This window comes from Lepidochelys kempii, chromosome 2 (assembly GCF_965140265.1).
Source record: "Lepidochelys kempii isolate rLepKem1 chromosome 2, rLepKem1.hap2, whole genome shotgun sequence".
Lineage (NCBI taxonomy): Eukaryota > Metazoa > Chordata > Testudines > Cheloniidae > Lepidochelys > Lepidochelys kempii.
Window position 1 is genome coordinate 131,993,565 of NC_133257.1, and position 21,746 is coordinate 132,015,310.

Below are 21,746 nucleotides of genomic sequence, written 5' to 3' on the forward strand. Positions count from 1 at the left end.
TTAGTTACAGAAATGTTCCTAAAAGATCTTTGGGTATAAGTAATAAATCCAAGGAAAATATAAAAAAAAAATTGTTTGACGGACTCTGCTGTAAAAAGTGAGACAGTACGTAACTGCATGCTCACAACTTTTGATCCACACTTAAATTTGAAAAATCAAAGTTTGTCAGACATTTAAGATTAATGCTGGATCTAAATGTTACAAGTTGCAGTGTCTTGTAGTCTATCTGCTCTAAACTGAATATTCTTATACATCTATAAGATTATTTTTTCAAGATATATTTTTCTTCCTTTGTTGCTGTAAGTACACTTGTCTGTGTTTGTTTGTTTTTATTTTATTTGTTTTTCTTTCAGTTCTGTTTGTATTGTTTTCAATCTGTTATAAGACTTCTTTGGTATTGATTTTATGATCATTAGTTACAGCCAAGGACCTGGGATCACTGTTCTTTTTTTTTATTTGCAGGTGAGCTATTGTTTAAAAGTGGTAACAACAGATCAGGAAACAGATCTAACAACTGAGATCCAATATCCTTTGCTTTATCTAAGAGTGCCTTATTCTGGTGTATTACCTGCTTGCTGTTGTAGTCCCATTATTGTCATGGAGCAAGCAGATAGTACCCCAGAATAAGGGTATAAGAATAGGATCCTTAAAAAAATACTTGTTCACCTGCATTTGTTGGGAGCTTATTCTATTTATTTTTAATTCACTTAGACTATAGTAAGGTATTTGAGTAATGAACACGATGCTTAAGGTGGGGTATGGTTTCTCTCATATCTCCTTGGCCCCCACATCCCAACCACCAAAATTGCTTTTAGGCTGAAACTTTCAAAGTTCTGTTCTAGCTACAAAGCTGACAAGTTTATATGTCAGTTGCACTGAAGACAGCTTCTTCTTCGACAGCATCTGTTAAAGCATATTGGATCAGATTCATCTGATGGTGGTGATAAAGCTTTACATAGCACCTTTCATCTCAAAGGATTTCAGAACCCTTCACATTACAGGAGTTACTTGAGCCGCTTCCTATAGCGAAATGGAGTAGTGCACAGCAATAACATTAGTGTACAATTTGTTTTGCTAATTAATAAGGTATAGTTACGTTACACAACAATTTAGGAAGTGAATAAGACTCTCACATCCTATTAAAAGTGTAGGGGGAATGTAATTGCAATGCTACCTGCAGTGACTCAAGAGTGTGAATACCACTCTCTGGACAGACTGTTAAAAACCAGGGCATAAACACATTATCAAGCGTAAGTTCCTCAGTCAGTATAACAGCCTAAATATGGAGTCACAGACAGCCTGCTTGGGTACTCTGATCTATCTTGCCAATCATGCGAGTTTACCTTTGTGATAGATGGTCTCTTACACTAAGAATTACAACAATATTGAGGTTACTCCCAGTCCCAAAGGACCAGTTCATTACCCTGGATCAATTGCACCTTAGATCTCACACCAAAAATAATGTTTGTAGCTAATCCAATAACAAATTATATAAATACTTATTAAATAAGAAAAAGAAACAAGGGAGTTATTTACAAGGTTAGAGCAGGTAAACATACATATATATAATATACACAAATAAGTTACATTTTTAAATTTCCAAAGGTAATAGAAGCTTCCATAGTAAGCAAGATCTATATGTACTTTAGGGCTAACCCAGGCTAAGTAGCTGGGGATCTTTTGCGAATGCCTAGGGCACATTGCCCCACAGAGTCCAAGTGTCACAGGGATACACTTCTTGGTGGTCTGAGCTGCAAACTCAGCTGATGGGAGGAATCCACTTGCTTCCTGATCTGCAGGGGGTGGAGGGCAGAACAATGCAATGCCTTTGTCCTCTTTATCATCCCACAGTAGTCCATCTGGTGTCGATGGACTCTTCCAGGACGTAATACCTCCTATTGGAGATCAACACTTTATGCTAGTTTATGTCTCTCCCTGTCTGGTGATCTACACAGTCTCAGAGGCTCCAATACAACCACTCAAATATTACCTTACAGTATGGGATATAGATGTTATAAGTAAGATTAATGGAAGCATTCAATAGAGTCTAAACATGAAACACACTTTTAAGTCTAATAGCTATGTTAATGCTACTAGCACACAGGTGAGCCAGACTTATTCCACTTTATGTGTTTGTTAGTGTTTAGCTGAGCTATAGGAACTTTGGCATGATCCGGCACCTGGGTCTGCCAGCATCACAGTAATAATTCAAAAGATAGTTCAGCCAGGACATCAAAGTTAAATACTCCTTTAAAAACACTAGGGGATATTTATTAATCAGAAATGGTTGGGACTCTGCTTTAGTGCATCACTGAGAGATGGCAGCTCTGCCAGCACAGTTTCCTCTAATTACATGCTTGATCATCGGTCCAAGCATCAACTCAGATGGAAGAGATCCACATGCTGAATTACCACACCTACACGCTGCAGCACCTAGTTATTTGTAAAGGCTCCCCATCCAAACAGGGATCAGGTTTAATCCTACATAGCCTATGACCAGACTGACCAAATGTCCCGGTAGGTCATTTACAAACAAAAAACCTATCTCATTTAATTATTTTTATCAGGTTTGGCACAAAGGGACTGGGAGAAATTTCAGTGAGTGGCATTGTGAGCTGGCACGTGGAGGTTGAAGCACTGCTTAGGTTTGGACTGGCCACCCCTCTGTCATGACAACAAATCTCCCTGAAGTTAATTTGAAAATGTTGGTCAATATGCTTATGACCTCTGAGATCACATACCAAGGTGGCTTCATTGCAGGTATGTATAACTGTAAGGCTCATCTCAGTACAGACTTTTAAAACTAAATCTATAGGTCAGCTCAGTCCGGACTACCGTACCCACATAAGGAGCCATTGGCAAGGGCAAATGGAAAGGCCAAAGCAGTGCTTCTTTTTTGGATGTGGGTAAAAAGTTGTTGAATCAGGAATGATTGTTTTACAGATTATTGTGAGGATTAATTTTTGCAAATAGAATCCATAACTGTGGCCAGGATCAGAGAGTTATAACCCTATTCTAGCTGTCTTTATTATCAAGTATGTTAGTTTCTGGAATGAAAACTAATAAATGCCACTACAACTGCCAAAACGACTATTTTCAATTAAATGAATTTAATATTCATTAAAGTGAGACTGTTAGTGTTGGTAAAAGACAGCTACAGTGGGCAGGCTCTTATGAGATACACTTTCTTACGTCTCCAATTATACACAAGCCCTGGCCTACAAAACTGCTTCTGTTCCAATCCCGGGACTCTTATAAGTAGAGACTGTTGATAGCACCAGTGTGCCTGGTAGTTTCATGATATGAATATACACTCTCTAAGGAATTTGCTGAGAGCACAAACCCATTTCCTTGTTTGACAAAGAATATGCGAGATCTGAAGCCAGGATACTCAAGGGAAAAGGCTGGGTCCCACGTGGGTGAATATCCATATCTAGTGTTTGCTTTATTTTCTTTGACTACTTTTATTTTCCTCCAGAAAACTGTTGTGAAAGCTGTTTAATGTGCAGGAGGAACTTGCTACGACATATGCACTGATGCATACAGATGGACTGCATTCTAAAATAATCTGTGATTATTTCAGAGCTCATGCTGGGAGACTGGTGCAGAGAGCAATATAAGGAATGCAATTTCATGAGGATTGTTAGTGGGTTGCAGGCCTCATCAAAAACAAGCTGGCAGTATTAGCAATCAACACACTTCAGAATTGTTTCATACCAGAAAGGTCAGTGAGGTTTTCCATCCCGACGTCTGTAGTGAAAGCTTGGGTATATTTTACTTAAAGGAACAGTGTTTGCTGACAGACTTCACTGCCAGTCAGCACTCTCCATTAGTTTTAAATAAAACCTACACAAGGAATAGACTGGGTGAACATCTCTGGGGAGATTCACTTTGCTGAGTAAGCTGCTGACTCAACATTCTTGGAGCAGCTGCAGGTTTACAGAGAAAGCAACCAGCAGACAAGCAATCACACAATGCCAGTCTCTGCTTCCAGCTGGTTCTTGAGCTATTAGGGAGGATATTATTTATTATGCTTCTCTGTGAAAAATGTATAACACATGGTCTCTGAAATTCCATGGAGTGAAGGACAAGTGCCATTAGTCCTGATGTCATACCATAGCTTCAATTTGTCCTCATTTTCAGATGAGCTGAATGCTGGCAGTCACCGCTGAAATCAATGGAAGCTGAGTGTTCAGCACCTCTGAAAATCAGGCCATTGTCTGTATTATGTATTACTGTGAGAGTGTAAACCTTCATGTCCCATGTTTCTTAATCATTTTAATCTCTATTCTTTTTTTTCTTTTTAATTTGGTGGTCCCTATTTCTCTCTATACTACCAGGAGATGCAATAAAACAATTTGTTTTCAATATGGCTAAATGTAAATGTATACATTTTAAGAACAAAGAATGTAGGCAATATTTACAGGGTGAGGGACTCTACCCTGGGAAGCGGGAGGGGCATGTGCTCTAGTCGGTACAAACTCTTCTGCTCTTTCCCCGCAAGCCTAACTAACCCCTTCTGTCCCTTTCCCTCCAACCTGTCCCAGTTCAGTTCCTTCCCTATTCCTGGCTTCTTCTCCCAGTCCCATTTTCCTCGCCTAAATAATCCTATCTACACCCCTCAGGCTTCAGACCCCAGCCTCTTTGCCTGGTAAGTCCCAGTCTCATCCCTCCAGACTTTCCATCATTGTTCCAGTCTCCCATCTGCTCCTACTCCTAGTTGGCTTACCCGGACATTCCAAGTCACCCCCAGCCTTCTGGCTCCATGTTCGCAGTGTCCTTGCCCAGCCAGTCCAAATTTCCTCCTCAGATTCCCTATCTATCATTCTTAATCCCTACTGACTCCTGGTCCCAGTTTCCCTTTTCAGGTTTTTCATCCATTTCTACTATCCTCACTTCCCCTGATTCCTTTCCCAGTGTTTTTGCCTAGCCAGACCAATTCTTCTGTCTCACCTCAGCTCCTTGACCTATCTGTCTTCCCTTCCCACCACATTCTTCCCCTGTCCCGCAGTTTCCAATTCCCAGTCTCCTTGTCCTACCAGTCCCAGTTTCCTCTCTGGTTCCTAAGCCCTGCCACCTACTGGTTACCCTCCTCACTCTATCCCTCACTCCATGTGAGTGAGTTGGTTTCCTCCTCCATGCTGCCTGGTTGCCAGCTGGGGTGTGTGTGTGGTGGGGGAGTCGCTCTGCAGAGACAGGTTGCCTGCTCTCAGTTACAGTGACTGGCCCAACCCCAGCCAGGACCAGCCATTACATGGAAAGTCCTTCTGAGCCACCAGAGTGCTGGGCTGGAGGAAGCAAGCTCCTCTACTGTGTGAGGACGGTGCATGCACAGTCTGCTCAGCACTAGGAGCTGTATGGAGAATGCTCAGTGATAACAGATTCCTTGGAGACTTTAGCTGTTAAGCTCTACTAGAGAATTGTCATTTTTTTTCAGAGGATTATAACTTGGACAAATTTGGGCAGGTTTTCAGAGTATGGCAAAAGCCACATCTCCAATAGAAAGGCCACCACCTGCAAAATTTAAGATCCTTGCTCTAAGGAATTTTTTGACATTGGAAAAAACATTATTTTTCCTTGACTTGTTCTCAGAATGGCTGAACTGTTTGGACTGAAATTTTCCAGAAATCTTCACCCTGAGGCAGCAAGGAAAAATTCAGCCCAAACAATTATTTTGGCAAAGCTATGAGAAACTAAAAACTGGGTCTTAAAATGCGGGAAATGTCAGGCAACCTGAATAATCAGTGGAACTATGAACCCCACCTCTAATAAAGAACTTGTGTCCTCACTACAGGAAGGGATACTTTGTCTTGCAAAAAGGAGCTCACAGTGTGATCTGGTCATTTGCATGTTAATGGAACCTTCCTTCCAGAGAGGTGCTAAATAAAATCTTTAGCAATGCAAAGAAAAAAGTCAATCTGAAAACATGCAAAGTGTTTTGAGTGCTGGAAGAAAAACATGGCAGCTAATGATATACTTTGTTTCAAATCCCATTAAATTTTGTTTAACCACATGGGGAAGGAACAGTAAAGGGGAGAGAGGTCTCCCTCTCTCTCATAGGAAATTCAATATATTAAGTCATTATTTTGTAAAAAGGGAGAATGGAAATAGTAATTGTTCTATAACTATGCCTCCAATTTGGAGGATGTCTTAATCAAAATGTATATGTGCTTTGGCCCAACTATTAGGGAAATCATGCTTTCTATTGAAGACATACCGTTTTTGTGAATGAGATACCTCAAAAGTAGTAGGGGTTATGAGCCCGATCCTGTTAGGTTCTTGTTGTCTTCCCATCCATTGGCTTCAGTGAGAGTTGGAGATGCTCAGCACCTTACACGCAGGGGTGCCATTTGGGCGGGGGGGAGAGGGGTGCAGGGGAAGGCTCTACCCCCTCCTCCCCGAGATTCATAGGGGGGGTCTACTCACCCGAGCCCCAGACAGAGTTCTTAACTGCAGCAACTTGAGTGTGTTGAGTTCAGAAGCTGGGAGCAGCACAGCCTTTGGGGCAGGGAGTTTGTTTATAAACAGAGGCAGGGTGATTAAGCTAACAAAAGGATTATCATTAAAGTAAATTAAGGATCATTAGATGATCCTGAAAGCATTGCCAGGCATGTCAGTTAAAAGATAGGAAACAAAGGATAGGAATAAAAGGTGAGAATGGAGAGAGATAAATAGTGGTGTCCCCCAGGGGTCTGTACTGGGATCAGTCCTATTCAACATATTCATAAATGATCTGGAAAAAGGGGTACATAGTGAGGTGGTACAATTTGCATATGATACAAAACTACTCAAGATAATTAAGTCCAAAGCAGATTGTGAAGAGTTACAAAGAGATCTCACAAAACTGGGTGACACAGTGGTAGAAGAAATTCAATGTTGATAAATGCAAAGTAATGCACATGGCAAAATATAATCCCAACTATGCATATAAAATGATGGGATCTAAATTCGCTGAATCCGTCAATAAAGAAATCTTGGAGTCGGGGGTAGTTCTCTGAACACATCCGCTCAATATGCCGTGGCAATCAAAAAAGCAAACAGAATGTTGGGAATCATTACAAAAGGGTTAGATAATGAGAGAAAAATACCGTATTACCTCTATATAAATCCACAGTACGCCAACATATTGAGTAGTGTGTGAAGTTTTGGTCACCCCATCTCAATATATTGGATTTGGAAAAGGTACAAAGAAGGGCAACAGAAATGATTATGGGTATGGAACATAGCCACTGACTCTATGGGTGCTGCGGGGCTGGAGTACTTACAGGGAAAAATTAGTGGGACCACCAGCAGCCAAGCTTCCCCCACCCCCTCTTCCTAGCCTCCTGCTCCCCCGAGCACCGTGTCCCCACTCCTCCCCCTCCCCCTCCCCGTGCTTCCTGCCTGCTGCCTAACATCTGTTTTGTGGTGCTTAGGACTTTCCGGGAGGGAAGGGGAAGAGTGGGGATGCGGCACACTCAGGGGAGGAGGCGGAAAAGAGGCAGGGCAGGGGTGGGGACTTGGGAGAAGGGGGTGGAATTGGGGCTGGTCAAGGGCGGTGCAGGGACGGGCAGGGGTGGGGCCGGGGGTGGGGGTCGAACACCCAAGGGGCAGAGGGGAAGATGGTGCCTAGGGTATGGAACAGATTCCATTTGAGGAAAGATTAAAAAGACTGGGACTTTTCAGCTTGGAAAAGAGATGACTAAGGTGAGATATGATAGAGGTCTATAAAATTATGAATGGTATGGAAAAATTGAATAAGCAAATGTTATTTACTCCTTCACATAACACAAGAACTAGGGGTCACCCAATGAAATTAAGATTTAAAGCAGATTTAAAACAAACAAAATATTTCTTCACAGTCAACCTGTGGAACTCTTTGCCAGGGGATGTTGTGAAGGCCAGAACTATAGCAGGGTTCCAATAAGGACTAGACAAGTTCATGGAGGATAGGTCCATCAATGGCTATTAGCCAGGGTGGGCAGAGATCCAACACCATGTTCTGCATGTCCCTCGCCTCTGTTTGCCAGAAGCTGGGAGTGGGCAACAGGGCAACTTGATGATTACCTGTTCTGTTCATGCCCTCTGAAGCACCTGGCATTGGCCACTGTTGGAAAACAGGATACTGGGCTAGATGGCCCAATGGTCTTAAACAGTATGGCCATTATGATGTTATTATATAGAACCCACATATGTCTGCTCCCAGCTGTAACCCACTAGACCTCGCTGTCCTCTCAGAGCTGGGATAGAACCCAGGAGTCCTGATGGGGTCTCTCTCTCCACAGAAAGAAAAGGTAGCTCACAAAAGCTTATGCTCAAATAAATGTATTAGTCTCTAAGGTGCCACAAGTACTCCTTTTCTTTTTGCAGACACGGACTAACATGGCTGCTACTCTGAAATCCCTCCACAGAGTTAGTAATAAAGCAAGAATATACATTAAAATATTAAACCTAACCAGTGTCCCTTAAGTGACTTGCAACAAGATGTCAAAACACGTTGTTGTTGGAGATGAGTGGGTCTAATATTTATTTAATTTTCTTTCTTTCACCAAAATCTGAAATGGTGCCCCTGCTTACAGGATCAAGCCCAGTATCTGAACATAGGGTCAGATTGCCCTGTGCCATAAAAAATGAAGTGGCTAGATTCCCTTCTGATTTCACCAGCTTTTAACTTGAGCCCCCACCCCCGCCCCACCCCGCCCTTAGAATTTTCCCTAGGCCAATCCATCAGAGAGACAGGATTTGAAAATAGTTGAATTTAAAGGTAAACCATTAGACATTGTGGTAGAGGGAAGCAGGAGCTGTGAAATGATGGGTTTCTTTGGGAGGGGTGTGTCTTTCCTATGTAACTAAATTATGTGTTCACTTGAAATCACTTTCTGCAATACCCATAACAGGTGCACAATATTTAACTCTTTGTTTTCTGTTTCCCTAATATTGAGTTCCAAACACCACTTCTTTTGTTCATAGAATCATAGAATATCAGAGTTGGAAGGGACCTCTGAGGTCATCTAGTCCAACCCACTGCCCAGAACAGGACCAATCCCCAACTAAATCATCCCAGCCAGGGCTTTGTCAAGCCTGACCTTAAAAACTTCTAAGGAAGGGGATTCCACCACCTCCCTAGGTAACACATTCCAGTGTTTCACCACCCTCCTAGTGAAAACGTTTTTCCTAATATCCAACCTAAATCTCCCCCACTGCAACTTGAGACCATTACTCCTTGTCCTGTCATCTGCTATCACTGAGAATAGTCTAGATCCATCCTCTTTGGATCCACCTTTCAGGTAGTTAAAAGCAGCTATCAAATCCCCCCTCATTCTTCTCTTCTGTAGACTAAACAATCCCAGTTCCCTCAGCCTCTCCTCATAAGTCATATGTTCCAGACCCCTAATCATTTTTGTTGCCCTTCGCTGGCCTCTCTCCAATTTCTCCACATGCTTCTTGTAGTGTGGGGCCCAAAACTGGACACAGTACTCCAAATGAGGCCTCACCAATGTCGAATAGAGGGGAACGATCACGTCCCTAGATCTGCTGGCAATGGCCCTACTTATACACCCCAAAATGCCATTGGCCTTCTTGGCAACAAGGGCACACTGTTGACTCATATCCAGCTTCTCGTCCACTGTCACCTCTAGGTCCTTCTCTGCAGGACTGCTGCCTAGCCATTCGGTCCCTAGTCTGTAGCGATGCATTGGATTCTTCCGTCCTAAGTGCAGGACTCTGCACTTGTCCTTGTTGAACCTCATCAGATTTCTTTTGGCCCAATCCTCCAATTTGTTTAGGTCCCTCTGTATCCTATCCCTACCCTGCAGTGTATCTACCACTCCTCCCAGTTTAGTGTCATCCACAAACTTGCTGAGAGTGCAATCCACACCATCCTCCAGATCAGTAATGAAGATATTGAAGAAAACCGGCCCCAGGACCGACCCTTGGGGCACTCTGCTAGATACCGGCTGCCAAATAGACATGGAGCCATTGATCACTACCCATTGAGCCCGACAATCTAGCCAACTTTCTACCCACCTTGTAGTGTATCCATCCAGCCCATACTTCTTTAACTTGCTGACAAGAATACTGTGGGAGACTGTGCCAAAAGTTTTGCTAAAGTCAAGGAATAACACGTCCACTGTTTTCCCTTCATCCACAGAACCAGTTATCTCATCATAGAAGGCAATTAGATTAGTCAGGCATGACTTTCCCTTGGTGAATCCATGCTGACTGTTCCTGATCACTTTCCTCTTGTCTAAGTGCTTCAGAATTGATTCCTTGAGGACCTGCTCCATGATTTTTCCAGGGACTGAGGTGAGGCTGACTGGCCTGTAGTTCCCAGGATCCTCCTTCTTCCCTTTTTTAAAGATTGGCACTACATTAGCCTTTTTCCAGTCTTCCAGGACTTCCCCCGATCACCATGAGTTTTCAAAGATAATGGCCAATGGCTCTGCAATCACATCCGCCAATTCCTTTAGCACTCTTGAATGCAACGCATCTGACCCCATGGACTTGTGCATGTCCAGTTGTCATAAATATAAAGGGAAGGGTAAACCCCTTTGAAATCCCTCCTGGCCAGGGGAAAGCTCCTCTCACCTGTAAAGGGTTAAGAAGCTAAAGGTAACCTCGCTGGCACCTGACCAAAATGACCAATGAGGAGACAAGATACTTTCAAAAGCTGGGAGGAGGGAGAGAAACAAAGGGTCTGTGTCTGTCTGTAGTCGTTTTGGCCAGGGATAGACCAGGAATGGAGTCTTAGAACTTTTAGTAAGTAATCTAGCTAGGTATGTGTTAGATTATGATTTCTTTAAATGGCTGAGAAAAGAATTGTGCTGAATAGAATAACTACTTCTGTCTGTGTATCTTTTTTGTAACTTAAGGTTTTGCCTAGAGGGGTTCTCTATGTTTTTGAATCTAATTACCCTGTAAGATATCTACCATCCTGATTTTACAGGGGGGATTTCTTTATTTCTATTTACTTCTATTTTTTATTAAAAGTCTTCTTGTAAAACACTGAATGCTTTTTCATTGTTCTCAGATCCAAGGGTTTGGGTCTGTGGTCACCTATGCAAATTGGTGAGGCTTTTTATCCAACATTTCCCAGGAAAGTGGGGGGTGCAAGTGTTGGGAGGATTGTTCATTATTCTTAAGATCCAAGGGTCTGGGTCTGTAGTCACCTAGGCAAATTGGTGAGGCTTTTTACCAAACCTTGTCCGGGAAGTGGGGTGCAAGGTTTTGGGAAGTATTTTGGGGGGAAGGACGCGTCCAAACAGCTCTTCCCCAGTAACCAGTATTAGTTTGGTGGTGGTAGCGGTCAGTCCAAGGTGTAATATTTTGTACCTTGGGGAAGTTTTGACCTAAGCTGGTAAAGATAAGCTTAGGAGGTTTTTCATGCAGGTCCGCACATCTGTACCCTAGAGTTCAGAGTGGGGGAGGAACCTTGACACCAGTTTTTTCTAAATAGTACCGAACCACTTCTTTCTTTACAGAGGGCTGGCCACTTCCTCCCCATGCTGTGCTGCCCAGTTCAATAGTCTGGGAGCTGACCTTGTTCGTGAAGACAGAGGCAAAAAAGCATTGAGTACATTAGCTTTTTCCACATTCTCTGTCACTAGGTTGCCTCCCTCATTCAGTAAGGGGCCCACACTTTCCTTGGCTTTCTTCTTGTTGCCAACATACCTGAAGAAACCCTTCTTGTTACTCTTAACATCCATCGCTAGCTGCAACTCCAGGTGTGATTTAGCCTTCCTGATTTCATTCCTACATGCCCGAACAATATTTATATACTCATCCCTGGTCATATGTCCAATCTTCCACTACTTGTAAGCCTCTTTTTTGTGTTTAAGATCAGCAAGGATTTCACTGTTAAGCCAAGCCTGCCATATTTATTATTCTTTCTACATATCAGGATGGTTTGTCCCTGTAACCACAATAAGGATTCTTTAAAATACAGCCAGCTCTCCTGGACTCCTTTCCCCCTCATGTTATTCTCCCAGGGGATCCTGTCCATCAGATCCCGGAGGGAGTCAAAGTCTGCTTTTCTGAAGTCCAGGGTCCGTATTCTGCTGCTTTCCTTTCTTCCTTGTGTCAGGATCCTGAACTCGACCATCTCATGGTCACTGCCTCCCAGGTTCCCATCCACTTTTGCTTCCCCTACTAATTCTTCCCGGTTTGTGAGCAGCAGGTCAAGAAGAGTTCCACCCCTAGTTGGTTCCTCCAGCACTTGCACCAGGAAATTGTCCCCTACAGTTTCCAAAAACTTCCTGGATTGTCTGTGCACTGCTGTATTGCTCTCCCAGCAGATATCAGGATGATTGAAGTCGCCCATTAGAACCAGGGCGTGCGATCTAGTAGCTTCTGCGAGTTGCCGGAAGAAAGCCTCGTCCACCTCATCCCCCTGGTCCGGTGGTCTATAGCAGACTCCCACCACGACATCACCCTTGTTGCTCACACTTCTAAACTTAATCCAGAGACTCTCAGGTATTTCTGCAGTTTCATACTTGTATCTAATCTGAGCTGGGTATGCCTTTTGTATCTTGAGGAACATGATGACTGGTGTTCTCAAAGGGAACAAGTCTCCATTTTCTTAAGGAAGCCAATATTATATATAGGGATGTGGACATTAAGAAGGCTTCAGGCTTTCATCAAAACCAGTGCCAAAAAAATCTTGCAAATACTGTTTTGTCAAAAGAGGGTAAAAAAGCCATAAAGTTACAGGGCTGTGTTGCAATTCTTAATATGATATTTTGGAATTTTTTTTAAAGGAAACCGTCTTTTAAATAGAAGAATTTTGAACATAACTTATATGATAAAATATAAACAAATGGAAAAAAAACATGAACTTTTGTGATATTGAACAATGTATTGCTAATGCTGTTATATAATCCATGTAACTAGAAGTCTCCATTTCGACTTGACAGCTCTCAGACTAAAGTCAGTGGAAAAAGCTCATGGATTTAAAGACAACAGGATCAGGCCCTTAATGAGTAGGTCATGGTTCAAATCTGTACTGCCAAAGCATCAGCATTTTACATTTTCATATATGATCCATTCTCCATTTCACCTTTTTTTCATCAGTCTTTTTGGTTTCCACATGCCATTCTCTCAACCTGCTTTACCTTGATTTTTAATGTGTGTGTGACAGGTCTATTATTTTTAGTTCTTTGTAGTACCATCACTTTAAATTGTAAACCTAATGTTGTACATTTAGCCACATGAAACAATGCAGCTGTATTTCTGTTTCTGAGACTTAACTTTTAATAGAAATAACACTGTTTTAATACAATCCATTATCATTTTCAAGCTTCTAAACATAGATATATGATACATAATTTATTTGAGTTGTCTTTTTAAATTGTTCTTGGAAACAATTATTGGCTGCTCAATCAGCAAATATTCTTTCAGAGGGCAAAGATGGAGAGGGATTAACTGCTGTTCTTTCAACTAATGGAGAAGCTTTTACTTTATTGTAGTGGTAAGGCAAAGCAAATATCGTCAGTCTTCTGAAAGTAAGAAGTGTGTAGGCTTACCAGTCTGCAGAGACTTAAGTTTTCTTAATTTGCTACAGATGAATTACATATATTTATATATGGATACTGAATGAGGACTGAAAAGCTCTGGATTCATCTTGGACACATATGTCCTTTGTGATGCTGGGTAAGGACTCTAAAGGATTTCTGCGCTGCAATTGTAGTGTGTGGTTGCACCACATATAGGCATATCTGAGCTAACTTTAATCTAGATAGCTCAGGCACCGCTAGCAGTGAAGTTACAGCCGCAAAAGCTTCAGCATGGGCTACACAAGCCCACCCAGGATATGTATTCAAGCAGCTAGCCTGCGCGGAAGTCAGTGCTGCTGTGGCTTCACTTGACTGGTACCACTACAACTGGAGTGTAGATATATCCTTACGCTCTAAAAGCGTGATCCAATGGCCACTGAAGTCAGTGGGAGTCTTTCCATTTACTGCAATGCACTTGGGATCAGACTGTGAGTTCCGCATACCTCCCGACTTCCCAGGAGTGCTATGAGGCTGAAGTCATTAATGTTTGTGAGATCCTCAGACAATACAACACTGGGGTTCGCAGAAGTACCTATATAGATATATTTATTACATATATCACAGATTGATAATTGTTTTCCAGTGCTTAATTTGTAATGAAAGTGGTGCCAAGCCTCAAGCAATTCTTTAAAAATTTCTTTCATAACTGATGCAGAAATCCCAGAGGTTCTGGGGCTATGAACTCCCAAATTTAGAGGTGCCAGGGCTCAACCCTGGTACAAATGATGCACTGCTGTCTTCCCTTTGAGCTAGTGGTGTTGTCGGCTGTTGCACACTTAGTTGTCCTCACTGAACTCGATCTTTTTTTAATGTTGCAATGTTTCTTTCATTGTTGTAAACGAAAGGAACAGTCTGATCTCTGCAGACAATTTTATATTAATCACTGATCTCTTATTCATGAATATGCAGATTTTCTACTTCCCAAGACATACTGATCATGACTTTTCTGATGGAAGGTAAAAACTGAATCAAGTAATTTCACATTCCCTTAAAACACTGTAGAACTGGTAGGCAGTAGGCTATGTGTTAATATCACATGCACTTGGTGCTTGTGTCTGTTTAAAGGTTGTAGGAGTTCTATATCAGCAACACAGAAGAAAAGTCATTTTCTTATATAAGAGTTTTGCTACTAATGGACTAATATCAGCCCTAGATCATACATGACCAAGAGCAGCATGCAGCTGCCCAGGAACAAATGCATCACTCCTTGGATAGCAGTGTGAAATACTACTCAAATTTACCCTTTTGGTTCCAACAGGCCATTCCAGTAATCCAGCAATCACTGGACCCTAGAGACATTCTGACAATATTGCCTTTCCCCTGGTTTTGTCCCCTATATATGCGGTAGTTCTTAAGCCATCCAGGCTTCCCCACTACAGAGGGATAATTTTCAGCTGACCAGATCCATTGGATTTCCAGCCTCTTGGCAGAACAGCACAAAGAGGTCCTGGCAAAAAAAAGAATCAGCATTCAGAGGAGACCCCTGTTAAAATTCTTGTAACAAATGGAAGGGATGGTGGGATAATTTTGTTTCTGCTAATGGAATGTAAGCCCTCTCATGTCACTTCTGAATCATACCTGCCAGAGATTGTTATCCCAATAAAGTAAAAACCAGCAGGATCTTTTTAAAGGGGAAAAGGCAAAATACCACATTTATTGTGAATACAGAAAGAATCATAGTAAGCAGTTAGTTATAGCTATAACAGTCCATTCAATTTCATATTTATTCACACATTCATTCATATACACATACTCACACACACAGAGGTTCTGCAAGGTTGTTATCATAGTTACCAGCTTTAGAGTTGATCATGCCAAGCCACTGGCCAGGTGGCTTGGACACGAGGAAGAAGCAGGGCCTTGTCAGATGCACATCTGATGCTCCTGGAAGTTAGTTTACAGAATCAGACCCCAAAGTTCTCAGTTTCTGGAGTCCATTTTTATAGGAATGTATTCCTATGCCAGTCTATGGGAATTGCTTCATCATGCTGTTGCTGAATCAATCAGCAGATGGCACATTCCTGATGGCTCTGTGTTGTTCTTCGGTTCTCCCATCCTTGAGGCTGATGGGTAGATTCCAATCTGCCCTCCGGGGTCCTCTGGTCGTTTCCACTTGATGCCTTCTTCAGCTGATGGACACTGGATTCTTAGGCTGGCACCTCCCTGATCATTCAGTTATTATCCACACCAAGCATCCATCCACATACATCCTCTATCTCCATTTTAATCACAGTTGTTAACAAAGTGAGATAAATACAACAAAAGGGCAGGGAGTCTCTGTGTGCTGTTTCTGTTGTTACAAAGTATTGCTTTGAGAACAGACTCTGTCTTAGGATGTACTAACACAATTAGCAGCTTGCAAGTTTCACACATAGAGGGAGAGAAACAGTACCAAAAACCAAGAGACCTCTTAATTAGTAATACCCTGGAATTTAAACTATGGGGAATCAAACTCATTTGTGATTTTAATATAGAACTTCTTTAATATGATCCAACAAGATGACTTCTCCATGGTTCTGATAAAAGTACTTTTGAAGAACAATGTTTTTGCCTTTGGAGTATACTACACTATGTTTCAGATATTTTCAAAATAAGTTTCTCTGGGGAGTGTGAGATTACTCTCTGATTAGTACACGACAACTTTCTAATGTGCCTAGGAGGAGTTTAAATACCTTTGTTTGCTTTACTGTAAAACAGAATTAAAAATGTAAAGAATGTCCTCTCTGTTTATGGTAAAAATGGAAAAGGAAACAGGGCTTCCCACAGATAGAATGCAAAGTGTAGATTTCTGCAGGCAAATTCCTCAGAGGTAAAGGAAAACACTTGTTCTTCTCTGATTACATCCCTCTTTGTGAGGGATGACTTCCTGGCAGAGGCACACTCACTTCCTATAACAATAGCTAGTAGATATTGTTCCCTGTCATGTGACTGAGGCCAGTCATCATTTCTTCACGTAACTGGGGCAGGAAAATAAAAAAAACGTCTGTGTAATATCTTTATTTCCAGATAGTGGGTTTTTAGGCCGACGTATGGGGCCAAACTTCACATCCCTTACTTACCCTGAGTAGTTATTACACAAAAGAGTAGTGTTAGTAAACACTGGTCAGTTAACGTAATTGGACCCATAGATCGCTGAGTGGAATTAAGTAATCCCCCAGGGCTGTCTCAGTTGTACTAATTTGCAAATCCTGCACGCAGGACATGTAACGATCTAGTTAACAGGAGAGGGTTCCTTGCCATACTGAACTGGGATATATCTATCTAGCTGTGACAGGGAGAATACTAGTAGACTCCTTTGTCAGTCTTTACTCCCTATTTCAACTTATGAATATCAAATATATTTATACTATTTATACACTCTGGGTGAAATCCTGCCCCCACTAAAGAGAATAGGAATTTTGCCACTGACTTCAATGGAACCAGGATCTCACCCTCAGTGTATTTTCAGGAGTAAAGTATGAAATTTTCCAGCAAGCATATGCCACATGCATTTGTTTGCCAAGCATTGCTGTTTCCCTCCTCAATCACTGTTATAACAGAGGATTTTTGCTTAAACGGGAAAAAAAAAACAAGTTTAGAGATTTCCAGGAGCACAAGTCTTTTGAAAAGCCCAGTTGAGCTTAGGCATGCTGTAGAGCAGCGGGGGAGTTGTGGGGGATGTCACATCTGAGAGCCAATCTGCTGACCCCCTGCCCCAACCGACTGGGAGGTGCAGGATCTGACGAAGGGGGCAGCCCATGTCCCACCATCCCTAAACTCTTATATTGCCACAGTCAAGCCACAGAGTGATCAAGAGATCTTCCTCACAGATCAAGATCTGTGATCAAGATCTGATCAAGAAGATCAAGAGATCTTCCTCATCCCCAATATATGAGGTGGAATGGATATTTTTGCTTATAGAGGAAAAGAAATCTAATAGATTTCTAAGTGTTTCATTGTCTCCCTACTGTGGCACATGTGCCATTGCTACAGAGTTTACCACAGACAAAAAGAGATTTTTTGTGGGCGCCTCTTTTATAAATCACTGCTTTATTAATCGTGGTTTTTTGCATAAGGAGGCCAGCTCCGAAGTTTAGCAGGTTTAAATTTTTCTTCATATTCATGAAGAAACTTTTCATATATTTCATAACCTACAAAATCCACCCAGTGGCTGCTCAAAACTCCTGATATTACAATTTTGATATAGACAAGATGGCCATGAAAAAACAAGCAAAAACTTTGTCGTGAAAATCAAAGACAGCTAATGAGGCAGTAATGGTACTTGCTGACATAGAGGTCTTAGCAAGCAAGCTTTACAAATATTTCTGCAAGAAAATTAGCCTGCAGTAAAGTGCATAGAAAAACAAATGCAGTTGGTAGTACAAATATTCATTACTTTCAAAGTTAGCCTTATTTGCCCTTGACCAAGCTCTGCAGGTGTTACTGCTGCTGCTTTCTAGATAGGATGAAATATTGATGTTTAGATATAAAATTAAGTATAATTGTCTACATCATGCTGTTAAATGATCTGCTAATGAAAATGAGTCATGAATCTGGTTTATTACTGTCAGTGTCTGGATTAATGCATAAATATTGGAGAGGAAAACATTTACTGAAAATACATGAAGGTCCAATTGTCTACGGTAGACCACAAAAGCATACAACACAACAAAATGCATGTAATAAAATACACAGAAATGGCATAATGACATATGTATGCTGTATCCCTGTTGAAGATATATGCAAAGTACACTATGTGATGCTACTATAGGATGGGTTTGAAAGTGTGCGTGACAACATTATTATGTAAAATTTTACGTCCGAGAAATAAGATTTGCATTCAGTTCTGAAACTGCTTGTTCTCATCTTCTGGCAATGAGTTCCATACTCTAGACCCATATCCTGTGAAAAGTTCTGTCTTCTGCACTGACAAGCCTCTCTGTGGTGGTGTTTTTTCAGTGTCGATAGTTTTTTGCTGCCATGGCTATCTGGACATCTAATACCATTCAGGAGTCCATGCCCTCTGCAATTCATCCAGGGGTGACTTCAGCAAGGCATTGAGGAAACTGAATGTGCTACTGTTTACGTTGGATGTAAAGGAGATATTGCACTGAGTATTATCTGCATTTTTCTGAAATTTCAACTTGTATCGCCTCACCAGCTTTCCCAAATGCTTCATATAGATGTTGGATAATGGGGAGGAGGGAGGGAGGACTAAGAACTGTGTGATGGATAAGCGGTGAAGCTTTGCTACAGAGTAACAGAAAGTGGCATTGCAAATGGGGGGCCCTTTTTTTAAAAAAAAGACTGGTACGGAACTTGTAATTCATCCATGCTGTGATATAGTGCTTGATCCTGGTAGGAAGGATGGGACGGTGCTGTTTTTCTTCTTTCAAGGAAAAAGGGGAAGTAGGTGACATGTTTCTGCCTTGGTTAGAGCCATATCTCGGGATGCAATATGTGAAAAAGATTCACAATGAGACACACACAAAAAGTGTATCCATGTGGGAAATTTACATTAGATCTGGTTGAATGACAATTATTTTCCATGGGAAATATTTAAAAATATTTGTTTATTAATTTCCCACTACATTGTTTTTGTCAAAAACAATCTGGTTCTGGGAAACAGTTTTCAATAAAAAAAGTGAGTTTTCTGCTTTAAAAAAAGGAAAATTAACAAAAATAGGTCTTTGAAAGATAAAGAGACTATTTTATCCAAAAATTAACCAAAAAAACCCATTTTTTTTTTTACTGAAAATTCATTTTACTCAAGAAAACAACAATTTAATCTGAAACTTTTCTGGTTCTCATTTTTGTATGGAAGAGAGAATGTCTATCAACATGAAAATTTTAAACACACTGTTTTGGTTGAAAAGCCAATTTTCGTTTTTTAAAAAGCATTTTGATGGGGGGAAAATGTAACCAGCTTTGCTTAAAATGCTGTGGGGTTAATTCCTTTATTCATTCTCTAAACCTTTTATGATAACTCTTTTGTGATTTTTTTTTTTTTTTTTTAGTACTTATAGCAATAAAAGAGAAAAAAAACAGTTTCATATTGAATGTTCTGGGAATTTGGTGACTAAAATTAGAGCCATTTCTTGAAATGAAGGGCTCAGATATGTTTAGGTCTTCCAAGTCCTGAGGCCCAGGGATGCAGCTGCTGAGCTTGTTTCTAGTGCTAGAGGAAGTGCTCCTCACTCTTTACTCCTGATGGGAGAAGGGAAGAATGGAGTTTCATTGTCTTTTGAGTGCTGCTCATTGATGGAGGGAGAATTTATATCCCTATACTGGTATGGCGCAGATCACCAGGTGACACTGTTACAAGCTTTCTGCATCATTTTTCTTTGCAAGTTTTTGTCTTGGGAAGACATGTTGTGATGGTGTTAGCTTTTGGTTCGACAAGGTTCTGGATAGAATGAGTTGTGTGAGCAGTATTGTTAGCTCTCAGTCTTGTGTCTGATTACAGTCAATACTTGAAGCAGAGTTGCAGAGGAAGCAGTAATAGTTGGGGTGAAGATCCTTGATATTTTTAGTCATCAGGTTAAGTGGAATAGATATCCAGTGTTTACATCAGCTTGTGGGATTACATTTGTGGTACTTGCTGCAAAGTGAAACAGGTCAAAGCAATATGACTGTGTATCATAGAATATCAGGGTTGGAAAGGACCTCGGGAGGTCATCTAGTCCAACCCCCTGCTCAAAGCAGGACTAATCCCCAATTTTTGGCCCAGATCCCTAAATGGCCCACTCAAGGATTGAACTCACAACCCTGGGTTTAGCAGGCCAATGCTCAAACCACTGAGCTAACCCTCCCCCGATACTGTATCTATTCAGTATGCTAAAGAAGGCAGGTACAAGATAACAAAAATGCATGAAGAGAAGGAATAAGGCTAAATTTCACAGGAGAATGAAACAATGCATCAGGACAGAGATTCTTTCCTGGCTGTTAGAAGGAAAGGGGTGGGGTTAAGAAGTTTTGAAGGTTGGGTGCTTTCTTCTGTGCTGGAGCTTGCCCTATCTTCCTGTGGCCTTCTCCTGGTCACTTTGATGTGCACTGTTCCCTGTGCAAATAAAAGTAGCCAAGGGTGAAACGTTTGCTCTCCCTTTCCACAGAAAGGGTTTGTTTTCCTTTTCTTCTCCCTCTACCAGCAGTTTTCTCCTTCTTGATCTGGAAATGTGGATTTTGGTCCAAAACTCCAGATGACAGTTTGTGTTCAGGTTCTATTTTCAATTCGTACCCAACTACAAGGTGGTTAAAAAGTCCATGTCTAGCTTCTGTCTAGTTAGTGTATTGTGTTTGACCATTAATTCAGGACACTCATACAGAATTAAATCTTTTTTAAGCAGAGCTCCAGCAGGCTGCTGGACACTCGAACACTTTGTGCGCCAAATTGAGCAATGCTGGAATGCTCAGGTTACAGTTGGTGGGACACAGTTACATTATTCCTCCAATCACTTACAAACACAACAATATCTAATAAATATATTCTTCTGTAGTTTTCTGTTCCTAGTTCTCATGCAAAGCACCATCATTATTATAGTCTTGCAGACCTTCTGCCCTAGTTACAGTTTGTTCTTACTATGGTTATTTCAAAAGATTGCTTATTGTTAAGGAGGTTTGGGTTTCCTCTGAATTACTATTATTTGAAGGCATTTTATTGACAACTGTTTTCTTCGTGGTTTTGTTCAACTGTTTCCCCTGCTTATTTTCAGTTCTGGTGTCTGAATCACCAAAAATGGAAGGCAGAAAGTATTTTTCTTGCTGGTTCTGGCTTTTGTCTGTTTTACTGCCAAGGTACATCCAAAGTTCCTGTGAAATCAGTTTGATCTTTTTTGCCATCAGATCTTCATTTGCACTCTTGAATCCCTCAATATTTTAATATTTTAAAGTTGTCTCTTTTGTAAATCTGACAGTTTCTTTCTTGCACCTTCCGGAGTTTTCTCAAACACTTTTTTCAGTCTGCAGCTGCTTGATGTCTTGATGTAGCTTTATCAAAGCCCCTTTCACCACCTTCACTTTGACTTCTTACAGTTTCCTCCTTTTAGAATCACTTTTGTACATTCTTCTTTGCACAAAATATATTCTAGATCAGTGGTTTTCAATCTGGAGGCCCACTAACTATGTCTAAGATTTCCAAAGGGGTCTGCACTTCCATTTGAAGTTTTTTTAGGGGTCCACAAATGAACAAAGTTTGAAAACCACTGTTCTAGATAATACTGTTGGAATTCCTGAGAGATC

General features: G+C 41.2%; 1 protein-coding gene across 2 annotated transcripts in view; it reads left to right on the forward strand.

Moving 5' to 3' along the window:
* Positions 1-21,746, forward strand: part of CDH18 (cadherin 18) — an 839,398-nt gene that overhangs the window by 189,350 nt on the left and 628,302 nt on the right. The gene's annotated exons all lie outside the window — the stretch shown is intronic.